The sequence below is a fragment of the Quercus robur genome, chromosome 9, assembly GCF_932294415.1.
Source record: "Quercus robur chromosome 9, dhQueRobu3.1, whole genome shotgun sequence".
NCBI lineage: Eukaryota > Viridiplantae > Streptophyta > Magnoliopsida > Fagales > Fagaceae > Quercus > Quercus robur.
Window position 1 is genome coordinate 51616052 of NC_065542.1, and position 11376 is coordinate 51627427.

The following is an 11376-nucleotide window of genomic DNA, read 5'->3' on the forward strand; positions in this document are numbered from 1 at the left end:
TCGAAACGGGTCCCGGGGTTAAGGTTTTAAACTCCTCCCAACGGGCTTGCGGGGGATCGAACCGTAGTTCTCCCTACCAAGTCTAGCCCCTGGCACCACTAGACCAAGACACCGTTGGTTATTTTTTATCCTATCGGCATATACAACAGTTTGGCAAATACAAAACCGGCGTCCTGAAAGCTTTTTTTTCTCCTCTGTAATACATACAACTCTCCCTGTTTTCCATCTCCATCATCATGCTCACTCACTTTCATCTCTAACAAAACTCCCAAGCCTCTTAGTCTCTCTCTCTCTCTCTCTCTCTCTTTCTCACTCAGTCACGGTGAGTTTTCCTCTCTTAACTTTTTGCGTTCCAGTAATTTACTTCTTTAAATTTTTGCGTGATTATTTCTATTTGAACCCATTTTATTACCATTTTGTTCAATAAATAATTTATTTCTGTTTAAATTTTGAGTCCTTTGCAGTTAGGGTTTGAAGAGTATCTTGTTCTTGTTGTTTAGAACTAAACAAAGCAAAGTATTTCAATAAAAATGATATGTAGTTTTATTTATTTTTTAAATTAATTGTTCACTATATGTTTGATTTTGCACTCAAAAACATAAATTGAATGCTATTGAGTTCATGTTTATGCTTGGCAATGCCTATAATGTTAAAAAAAAAAAATATATATATATATATATATTATTCTGATTCTGGGTTTTTATTTTTTTATTTTTTATTTATTTTTTAAGTTGTGATGGACATGGAATGGTCTGAGTCGAAGGATGAATACCAGGAAGATAGGGATGTTGACTCTTCTCCAATGAGAGAACATTGGGATGAGTTGGAACAGAATGGGACTGATAAGTTGAGTAAGCACCAGAGCAAGGATAGGAAGAAGGGTAGTCGAGGGGAAGATAAAGAACATAGGAGTAAAGACCGGGAACGGTCGAAGAGAAGTAGTTATGATGTTTTAAAGGAAAGGGAGAAAGAAAGCGGTGGCAGGGATAGGAGGAAAGAAGATAGAGATGAGAGAGAGAAGGATAGGAGTAAGGATAGTAAGGTGAGGGAGAAAGAATATGATTGGGAAAAATATAGAGAGAGAGTGTGATAGGGATAAAGATAGAAAAGATTGAGGGAAAGACCGTGAGAGGGAGAGGGAGAGAGATGCAGAGAAGGATAGTGATCGAGGATGGGACAAGGAGAGGACAAAGGAGAAGAATAGAGATAGGGATAGAGATAAAGTAAGAACAAAGGAAAGGGAAAAGGAAAGAGAAAAACATAAGGATCAGAATAGGGAGAAGGAGCGGGAGGCAGATCAAGATAAAGAGAGGTTGAGAGATAGAGTGAGCAGGAAAACTCCGGAGGAAGATGATTGGAGCAAGAATGATAATTCTAAGCTGGACTATGAAGATAATAGGGATAGGGATGCTTCCAAGCAAGGGAGGTTATCTCATCATGCAGAGATTGAAGAAAATAATCGGGGGTCATTAGGTGGAGCACACTTGTCAGCGTCAGAACTGGAGGAGCGCATCTTGAAGTAAGTAAATCTTTATTTATGCCTTCTTTGTTGCATGTTGACACATCAAATCAAACAATTGGTGTTTAAAATTTTTACTCTTGCAATTCCTACCCTTGGATTTTGTGTCTAAACTAGCTGAATGATGATTAGTTTGTAAACTGATTTACATTTGCATTGTATTTATCTCTTTCCTAGGTTTTTTGCATTCTACTTTGGTGGTGAACTGAGAAAATCCATTTTGTGTAATGTGAATATGTTAACCTTTTTGCTCAGGAAGAGAGAAGAGAGATTGAACAAAAATTCTGAAGGTGTTTCTGAGGTTTTGTCATGGCTTAGTCGGAATCGCAAGCTTGAGGAGAAAAGGAATGCTGAAAAGAAAAAAGCGTTGCAGCTCTCAAAAATTTTTGAGGAACAGGTTTTGTTTCAATAGTGTTTCTTTGTATTCTTTTTCACAATACTATTGATTTCATGTGGGATCTTTTATTTATCTCATGGTGTGAATTTTCTCAGGACAACGTAGGTCAAGGAGACAGTGAAGATGAGGAACCAAGCCAGGGTACTGCTCGTAAGGGTTCTTACTCCTTTTGATTTGTCTTATAAAATCAAATTGATGTTATGCCACATGATTTTGGGTCAGTCCATTCTGAAACATATTGAATTTTGAGTGCTTGGATCGGACTGATTCAAATACTGAACTCATTCAAGTTCTATTGAGGAGTCATGAAATTTCCTGCGTGCATGCGAGGACTGTAGTTAATTATTCTTTTGAGTTTGCACCTGTTCATAATTTATGCCCCACTAGTGTGTTCTTCTGGAACCTGATCTGTAAGCCAATGGTTTTGTGTGATGGATTCCTTCATCACTGATCAATACTGATATGATTTTTATTTTGAATACTTTATAGATAATCTGGCTGGAGTTAAAGTTCTTCATGGCATTGACAAAGTAGTGGAAGGTGGTGCAGTTGTTTTAACGTTAAAAGATCAGAATATACTTGCAGATGGTGGCATCAATGAAGGTAAACTATTTGGTGTTACTTATCGTTTTTCAGGGCCCTTCTAAGATGAGTTGACACATGTATATAACAAGGGTTTTTGGTCTGGTGTGACAGAGATTGATATGCTTGAGAATGTTGAACTTGGAGAACAAAAGCAGTGAGATGAGGCTTACAAGGCTGCAAAGAAGAAAACAGGGATCTATGATGATAAGTAAGATGGAAACTTCTATAATTTGTTATTATCTCATAATTATACCATAAGTATATGAAAAAATGATTTAACATATCATGCATCCTGATGCTTTAGGTTTAATGATGATCCCAGTGCAGAGAAGAAAATTCTGCCACAGTATGATGACCCCACTGCAGATGAGGTTTGATTTTTGGTTTTGTCCATTCACTGTATTTTAAATTTTAGTCTGACCCATTGCTTTTCCTTTTTTATTCAGTTTATTACAAGGAATGTTGTGCATGGGGATTGATCATGGAACTTTGTACTTATTCATTCTTCTTTACAGGGGTTAGCTCTGGATGAAAGAGGATGTTTCTCCGGCGAAGCAGAGAAAAAACTCCAAGAGGTAATTCTTATTAAACCCGGAAGATAAAGGAGAAGATTGGTTGTGTTTGAAAATGAGGAACTCTTTGCATACTGTGCAGTAATGGCATTATTCTTTTTTTGGTGACTTCCTATTTATGCAAGTTGTAGTCCCATTCTTCCTATTTTCTGTTCTGTTATTGTACTGAATTTGCAGTGTTAGGATTTCCCATGTATAATGAGTTTATGCTTCTTTTGGTTTTAGAATTCATTTTAATTACTTCACTAGTTTTTTTCCCCTTACTTATAAACGTTTCCCCCCCCCCCCCCCCCCTCTAATTGCCAGCTGCGTAAAAGGTTAGAGGGCACTTCCACAAAACAATCACTTTGAAGATCTCAATGCAATTGGGAAGATCACATCAGATTACTATACTCAAGAAGAAATGCTTCAATTTAAAAAGCCCAAGAAAAAGAAATCCTTGAGGAAGAAAGAGAAGCTGGATTTGGATGCGCTTGAAGCAGAAGCTCTCTCTTCAGGACTGGGAGTTGGGGATCTTGGCTCTCGGAATGATGCAAGGAGACAAGCCATCAGAGAGGAGCAAGAAAGAGCTGAGGCTGAATTGAGAAACAATGCATACCAGTCAGCTTATGCTAAAGCCGATGAGGCATCAAAATCATTGTGGATGGAACAAACTCTTCCTGTTAAATTGGAGGAAGATGAAAATCCTGTTTTTGCTGATGACAATGATGATCTTTATAAATCCTTAGAAAGAACAAGGAAATTAGCTCTTAAAAAGCAAGAGGAGGCGGCATCTGGTCCTCAAGCAGTTGCACTTCTTGCCACTACTGCCCACAGCAGTCAAACTACAGAAGATCAAAACCCCACAACTGGAGAGTCGCAAGAAAAAGGGTTGTCTTTACAGAGATGGAGGAGTTTGTCTGAGGTCTCCAGCTTGATGAAGGTATTTTTCTTTTATGTTTGTTCATGTGTTTGAATAAAATTGAAACTTGAGCTTAGGGATGGCAATGGGGCGGGGCGGGGTCGAAGGATGGGATCTTCGTCCCCGCCCCGCATGGTCTTGTCTTGCCCCATCCCCGCCCCGCCCCGCATGACGGGGAATAATGTCTCACCCCATCCCCGCCCCTTGGGGCCCCGCGAAGCCCCACCCCGCCCCGTAAAACTCTACTTTTTGTTAATTTGCCCTACAACTAGTACAATTTTTTTAATAAAACTTATTTTATTAATAAAAATATACTTGAAATTACAAATTTATCCCATCAAATCAAATCAATTTTTAGAAAAAATTGAATAATATATCCAAGTGTTTAACATGACAATCATAAAAATAAAATAAAAATCTCATATTATAACACATAACAAAATAAAGATAGAGAATCACATTGAGTAGAATAAAATATGCTAATATTAATATATTTGTTTAAATAGTAGGGTTTTAGGGTATGAAAAATTTACAATTATAACCCTTAGTAATGCGGGGCGGGGCGGGGCGGGTCTAAAAGGTCTAAACCCATCCCCGCCCCGCCCCATAGTGCGGGTCTAAAATCTTGTCCCATCCCCACCCCACTGCCTTTGCGGGGCGGGGAAAACCCGCATGGGGCGAAGCGGGGAGGGGCGGGTTAAGCGGGGCGGGGAAAAATTGCCATCCAGTTGAGCTGCCTTACTACCTCCCTGCTTGAATTGAGATTTCTACATATGTAATTTTTTTGACTGCTTTACTGTTTCTGGCCATTCACCATCTTGTGGTTTGTTGATATCCATCATTTTATCTGGTCAAAATTCAAGTTAAATCATGACCATTTTTCTTTGAAAGTTGTCCTGCTCTTGTTCCTATCAATTTCCTTTAGCTTCCATTTGTACCCAAATCTTGATCTTTTTGTTCTTTTTGGCCCCTGAGCAATCTAATACATTTTTTATTTTCTTTTCCTAGTTTGCTAAGTTTTGGGCATATATTGCACAGTTTATATATTATATTATAATGTGAATTTGAACCATCACCTTCTACACCACCTGGAAATGCCAGATCTTCTCCCAATTAAAATACTAATTCATGTCTTAGTGATGGCAAATTTAAGTGGCAGCCCTCTTTGAAGACCTATAAGAGGCGAGGGAAAGCTGATCCTAGTGCTGAAGCATTTATTTGGGATGTTTCAGATGATGGAGAGCTTTCTTGGGAGCTTGCTTAGTCATTCTAAAGTTGAATTGAGTCTCATTTTATGTTTTGAGTCATTTTCCTATTTGGTTGAGGAGTTATTAAGTCCATTTTTGTTTGTTATTAGTAATTTTAGTCATTCCAGGAAAGGATATAACAACAGCCTATATTAAGGCTTTATTGTAGTCAATAATATTTATAGAGGTTGATTCTAATAATATTCTAGTAGCTTATTTTTAGTTTTGAGGGTGTGATTGCCTTCTCCTACCTAAGTGTGATTACTTAGGAAGACCTAGGTGTGATTGTCTAATATTTTATTTATCTTGTTTTCTATTTTATCCCCTGATTCTGCCCCAAACAGCCATTAAGATTTTTTTTTTTTTTTTTTTCTAACCTAAAACCCTTCAGCATCAATCCTTATTCAAGAACCCTTCAATGGCTCATCAAGAAATCTATTGTAGTGCTGAATTCTTAAAGATCCTACATCACTTAGTTTGCTGCAGGTATTCTTCCAATGGTTGATGATAGAAATAACTCGTGTTTTTGTGCTTTTGCAGAAGCCCGTAAGCCTGAAAATGAAGATGTTTTTATGCAAGAAGATGAGGAGCCAAAAGCTTCTGGTGAAGAAATAAAAGATGAGACTGGTGGATGGACCGAAGTTAAAGATGTCAGTAAAGATGAGCACCCTGCTGACGAGGACAAGGAGGAGATAGTGCCAGATGAAACTATCCATGAAGTTGCTGTTGGAAAAGGGTTATCAGGTGCACTGAAGCTGCTTAAAGAGCGAGGAACCCTTAAAGAAAGCATTGAATGGGGTGGCAGAAACATGGATAAGAAAAAGAGCCAACTCGTGGGTATCGTTGGTGATGATGAATCAAAGGAGCCTCATTCATCCTCTTTGATCGATTATAGAAAGGAGATTCGCATTGAGCGGACAGATGAGTTTGGGCGAATTGTAAGTGCTTCACTTAACCATCCAGTCATTTCATATTTTTCTTTAGCTCAAATGGCCCCTCTCTCTCTCTCTCACACACACACACAGATGTCAGTTACATGTACAATAACATTCTCTATTATATGGTGTAACATGACATCTGGGGCAGATTGGATGTGGGGGTCCTCATATTCCACTTAAGGAGGGATTTTTCTTCTTTTATTTATAAAAAACCAAGGGATTTTTAATTTTTTTTATATTACTTTCTAAAGATGAACTCCAATGAGAAGAATAGATGTTTTCATAAGTAAATTATCAGAAAAGGAAAGTGAATTAAGGGTACAATCCTACTTATTAAAAAAAAAAAAAAAGGCACAATCATACTACACAGAAATTATACAGGAGAAACACCCCAAAACAAAGGCTAACTTTATGATGTCCAATTATAGTGAGAACCTAAAAGAATGGAAACTTCAAATTCTTCAAGGAAGTCCACACCCATCAAAATTCTTCATGTTCCTCTCTCTCCAAATGTACCATATGATACAAAAGGGAACTACTTTCCAAATTTCATCACTACAAGGTCTTCCAAATTGTCTCTTCCAACATGCTGACAAATGAACAACTGTTTTAAGTTTAGCCCATAAAACCTCGGATAGATCAACCATCAATGACCCCAATTCTCTGGCTACGTCACTGTGAAGAAGTGGGTGATCTGTTGTCTCTCCACTTGATTTAGACATACATACAGCACTAATGCAATAGTATTATTTGATGCTTTTTCAATCTATTTATTGTCAAAACCTTTATATGCTTGCTGTTGTAGAAGTAAAATGTGATTTTAGGCGGTGCTCTAACCTTCCAAGAATACATACTGTCATGTTATTTGACTATTCGGGTGAATGATACTTATGCTTATTTAGAGAGACAATTGACATATGGTATGGAGTGTAATTTTTTGAGTGAAATCAGTTGGGAATGGTTCTTTAAAATGTATGTTATAATCAAGTGGGCTGTTAGATATATTTATTGTATAAATCTCACAACATGAGGGCTGGATCGCATATCTTAAGTTCTGACTTGTCATCTTATGGAATTGGATCATCTCTCTTTTGCTTCTTCCTTCTTCCCATTGCTCTAATTGGTAAAAAAAAAAAATCCTTGAGTGGAGTTGAGACGAAACTAACTGGGTACCACATAGTTGAATTATTTTACGCCATATGATTCCATGCCAGTATGGTTTTTTATAATGGTTATGAATATGTCCATGCATTTAATGCCCATAAAAAAGTAACCCCAATGGGTAGCACAATCAGATGAGGACCACACTTGATGAAGCAGATGTATTCATGCAAAAAATTTTGAAAAAATAAAATAAAAAAAAATAATCTCATGAAGCTAATGTCACTAGTTCAAATTTCCCCTTCCCCTTTTTCTTGGGGCCAAAACTTGATTAGAAAACAATGAAGCCCATAGAAAAAGTAATGCCATATAAAATGTATTGAAACTACTTATAGTGGTTGTTTATTGAATTGGAGTCATGATTGAAGACAGGTGATGTCATGATAGCTATAGTTGCTATTGATCATATGTAAAGAGAAGATAGACATGGGTTAGGTTATCAAAATAGATGTGGTGTAATATGCATTGACGACTTCTCCTGTAAGGTTAAAAAGTGACAATCTCATTGAATTTTGAACTTTGAGACTCTTTTTGCACGGCCATGTCTAAACATGCTGTCTGGTCTGTGTGCCAGTCTAGTGTTGCAGAATAAGTGAACTTACTCAGATCTTTGTGAAAATCACAAAATGAGACAACCTTTTTTATCCTTGGGCAAAGAGTTCTATGACCCATATTATAACAATGTGGATTCAGTTTGGTGGGTGATTTTAAAAAGTGAGTTGTCCCTCCTTGGAGTCAAATTCTGCTTTTGATGATGCTTTTCATTCCCTGCTGCTGCTTTTATAATTAGCTTTTTCTTCTCAGTATTTTAAGACAAAATCTTTCATGATTCATCTTGTACTTTCCTAATGATACCTTTATTTAAATTTGAAAAAGAAGAAAAAAAAAGACATTTCATGTACAGAACAAGTGACTGCCTATCAATTACTCCCATGCACTGACACCACTCAAGCAGAGATCTCACAATCAAGGTTTTCTGCTCTTGATCCATCTCGGAATTGGATAGAATAGTTTGGATATTCTGCTTTGGAAAAGAGCCGGGGGTTTTTGGAGTGGGGGGGGGGGGGGGGGGGGTGGTTGTTAATGAGTAGTAGAGTATTAGTTAGAGGGTAATAGAGAGTATGGCATTGGTTAGAATAGAATGGCGGAAACAAAGCTAACCCCTATTAGTCTGTTGAGAATCCATAATTGGCCCCAAAATTTTGGGACTAAGTCTTGGTTGTTTTTGTTGTGGTTGTTAGTTGATGACTTTGTGAAACCTCAAAGCAGTGTAATGGTTTGCTTCTTTCACAATCAAGACAACTCTCTTTGGTTCATAATTGAATTTTGTAGCTTCTTAGAAAAAACAAAGTATTATATTATAGTTTATTTTGTTTATTTTTTATTTATTTTTTTGTGTTAGCGTGTATTCTTGACTTATGTCCATGTTTTTACCAGATGACTCCGAAGGAAGCCTTTCATCTGATTTCGCATAAGTTTCATGGGAAGGGTCCTGCCAAATTGATGCAATACCTGGAAGAATTGAAGCTGAAGAACATGAAGAATTCAGATACACCATCAGACTCTGTGGAGAGGATGAGGGAAGCTCAAATGCAGTTAAAGACTCCCTATCTTGTCCTTAGTGGCCATGTTAAACCAGGGTATGCGTCATTCATCTTTGTCATATGTTCATATATAATTCTGACCAATGATTGCTGGATTTCACTATATGGAAAGATAGTTGATGAAAAGCTTATTCCCTCTATGATTGGGGTAGTAGCTAAGAGATGGACTGGCATTATATATCATACCACTAATTATAACTGTCTCTCTCCCCAAATGAACCATCTGTGGTTGCTTAGATACAATTGGACACCTTAGAATATGTGAGGAAATAATATGTATACAAAATTCTATTCCTCAAAATATCAGTGTAGTAGGTTAAATAATTAGTTAGAACATTGTGCAGCTTATTTGGATGTTCAGGTATTGCATATAGTACCTTACATTTTATTACCCTTTTTATGTGAGTGCTGGTAGATGTTCATGCTTTTTTCCATATTTTGTTGTGAGGGTACTGTCAGATGATAATGTCATTACAGTTCTGATGCCATGTCAAAGAATCTTAATTTCTTGTTGGGGCAGTTGGGGAGCTTGACGGTTAGGTTTTAATCATTTACCCATGTTGGCTTGCATCAATTTGGTGTCAATACCTGCTAAAAGATCATCATAAGGTTAAGTTTTGGATATCTAGATTTTCGTATTTATATTTGGTTGATAAACACATCTTATGTTTTGCATTGCTCCAAGGAAGGCTTTCTTCTTAATCAAAGCTTTGAATTAGTGAAGCATGAGTAGTCTGTAGCTGTATGGTCTAAATAACATTTTTTTAATTTTTAACCTCTGTTTACTTGGTTTATTTATTCTTTCTTTTTTGTGTGTATTTTTTTACCAGGCAAACGAGTGATCCTAGAAGTGGTTTTGCTACTGTTGAGAAGGGCTTCCCTGGGGGCTTGACACCAATGCTTGGTGATAGAAAGGTCAGTAACATCTTAATACTTTTTTGTGATATTATCCTTGATTTTATTATATCCATAAAAATAAAAAAGTATGTACCCAGCCTTCTAAGTTTCATATGTTAGTACGGTTTTAGTAGTGGTGGTTGTAGTTTTCTTTAGTAAATGATTTCACGAGACTTGCTTCATGGGGAAAAAAACAAAAATAAAAATCAAGAGATGCCCAGTGTACAACAGGAGAATGCTGCTAATGAGCCCTAGCTCTAGCTCAAATGGCACCTTCTTCCAATGTAAGCGCAAGCTGGAGGATTTGGTTGAGGTTTAACTTTTAAGACCTATTGGGTGTGGTTGTAACTTACCAACTAAAAAAAAAAGGGAATACTTGTTTTTTTTTTTTTTTTTTTACTTATCAAAAAAAAAAAAAAAAAAAAAATTCTTAGTTTACTAATATCAATCCTGACAACTTGTAGATTTGTGAATATTACAAGCTAAAAATACCTCTTCATATTTCTAAAAGTTAGAGAATAGGTCACTAGAGGTATGCATTTGCATCCTTTTCAACACTGCTGATTTTCCTATGAAAAAGAAAGAGGTTAAGAATCACGCGTTCTGCTTAATAGCATTCCATCTGAGGTTTATGTATCCTTAATTTTATTCTGTCTTTCCGTATTGCTTGCACTGATTACAAAGTGCAATTTTCTGTCCATCTTCTAGGTTGAGCACTTCTTGGGGATAAAGCAATTAGCTGATCTGGATTTGTGCTATAGACTGTAAATAAACCTTTTTTTTTTTTCTTATTACAGAAAAGAGCTATTGTTTAAAGAAATTTTGCTCTTTGTTTATACTACACTTTACTTGAGCAGGGTTGCATTCTGTGTGTGTGTTAAACAACATGCTGAATCAACTGGATTTTACCGTCAACAGCTCAAGTCAGATGTGAAAAATCCATATTATTGATTAATTCCTTGGCCTGAACCCACATTCTTTGCACTTGAGACTATGGGAGATACCTATAAGTGGGTATTTTTTTGTATATTAACATGAGCGCTGATACCTGTATATGCTTGTCTCTTAAGAGATGCTCTTCCTTTCTAAGACCTGGATATAGTTGCTAAATGATCTTGATTTTGAACTCAGCTCTGGACATGCTATGGGTACGGACTACGGAGTCTAAGGACCACTTGGCTGTATAGCACAAATTATTAAAAAGAAAAAGAAAAAAAAATCGACTTCCTCTTTCTTTTCTTTTCTTTTTATTTTTATTTTTTGAATTGCCTCTTTCTTTTAATATGTATCTTTTTATTGAGCAAACACTAGTGAAAATATCATGTTTCTCCTTGAATATTTATCCTTTTATTGAGCAAAAATATCTTCTCAGCGGTATAATTATAGTTATATCTATGTAACAGCTTGAAGTAGATTTTTTTTTAATCATAAAAATAAAAGACGCAAGACTTAAGCATGCGCATGCAGGGACATAAACCTGCGTACGCAGGCTCAACCTTGAATGTGTTTATCGCTGTTCCTCGGCCCCGTTGGATCAAAATTAACTTTAAGCATG

At 36.6% G+C, this 11376-nt stretch overlaps 1 pseudogene; it reads left to right on the forward strand.

Moving 5' to 3' along the window:
* Nucleotides 1-736: 736 nt before the first annotated feature.
* LOC126698995 (SART-1 family protein DOT2-like) lies at nt 737-11201 on the forward strand (annotated as a pseudogene).
* The last annotated feature ends 175 nt before the right edge of the window (nt 11202-11376 follow it).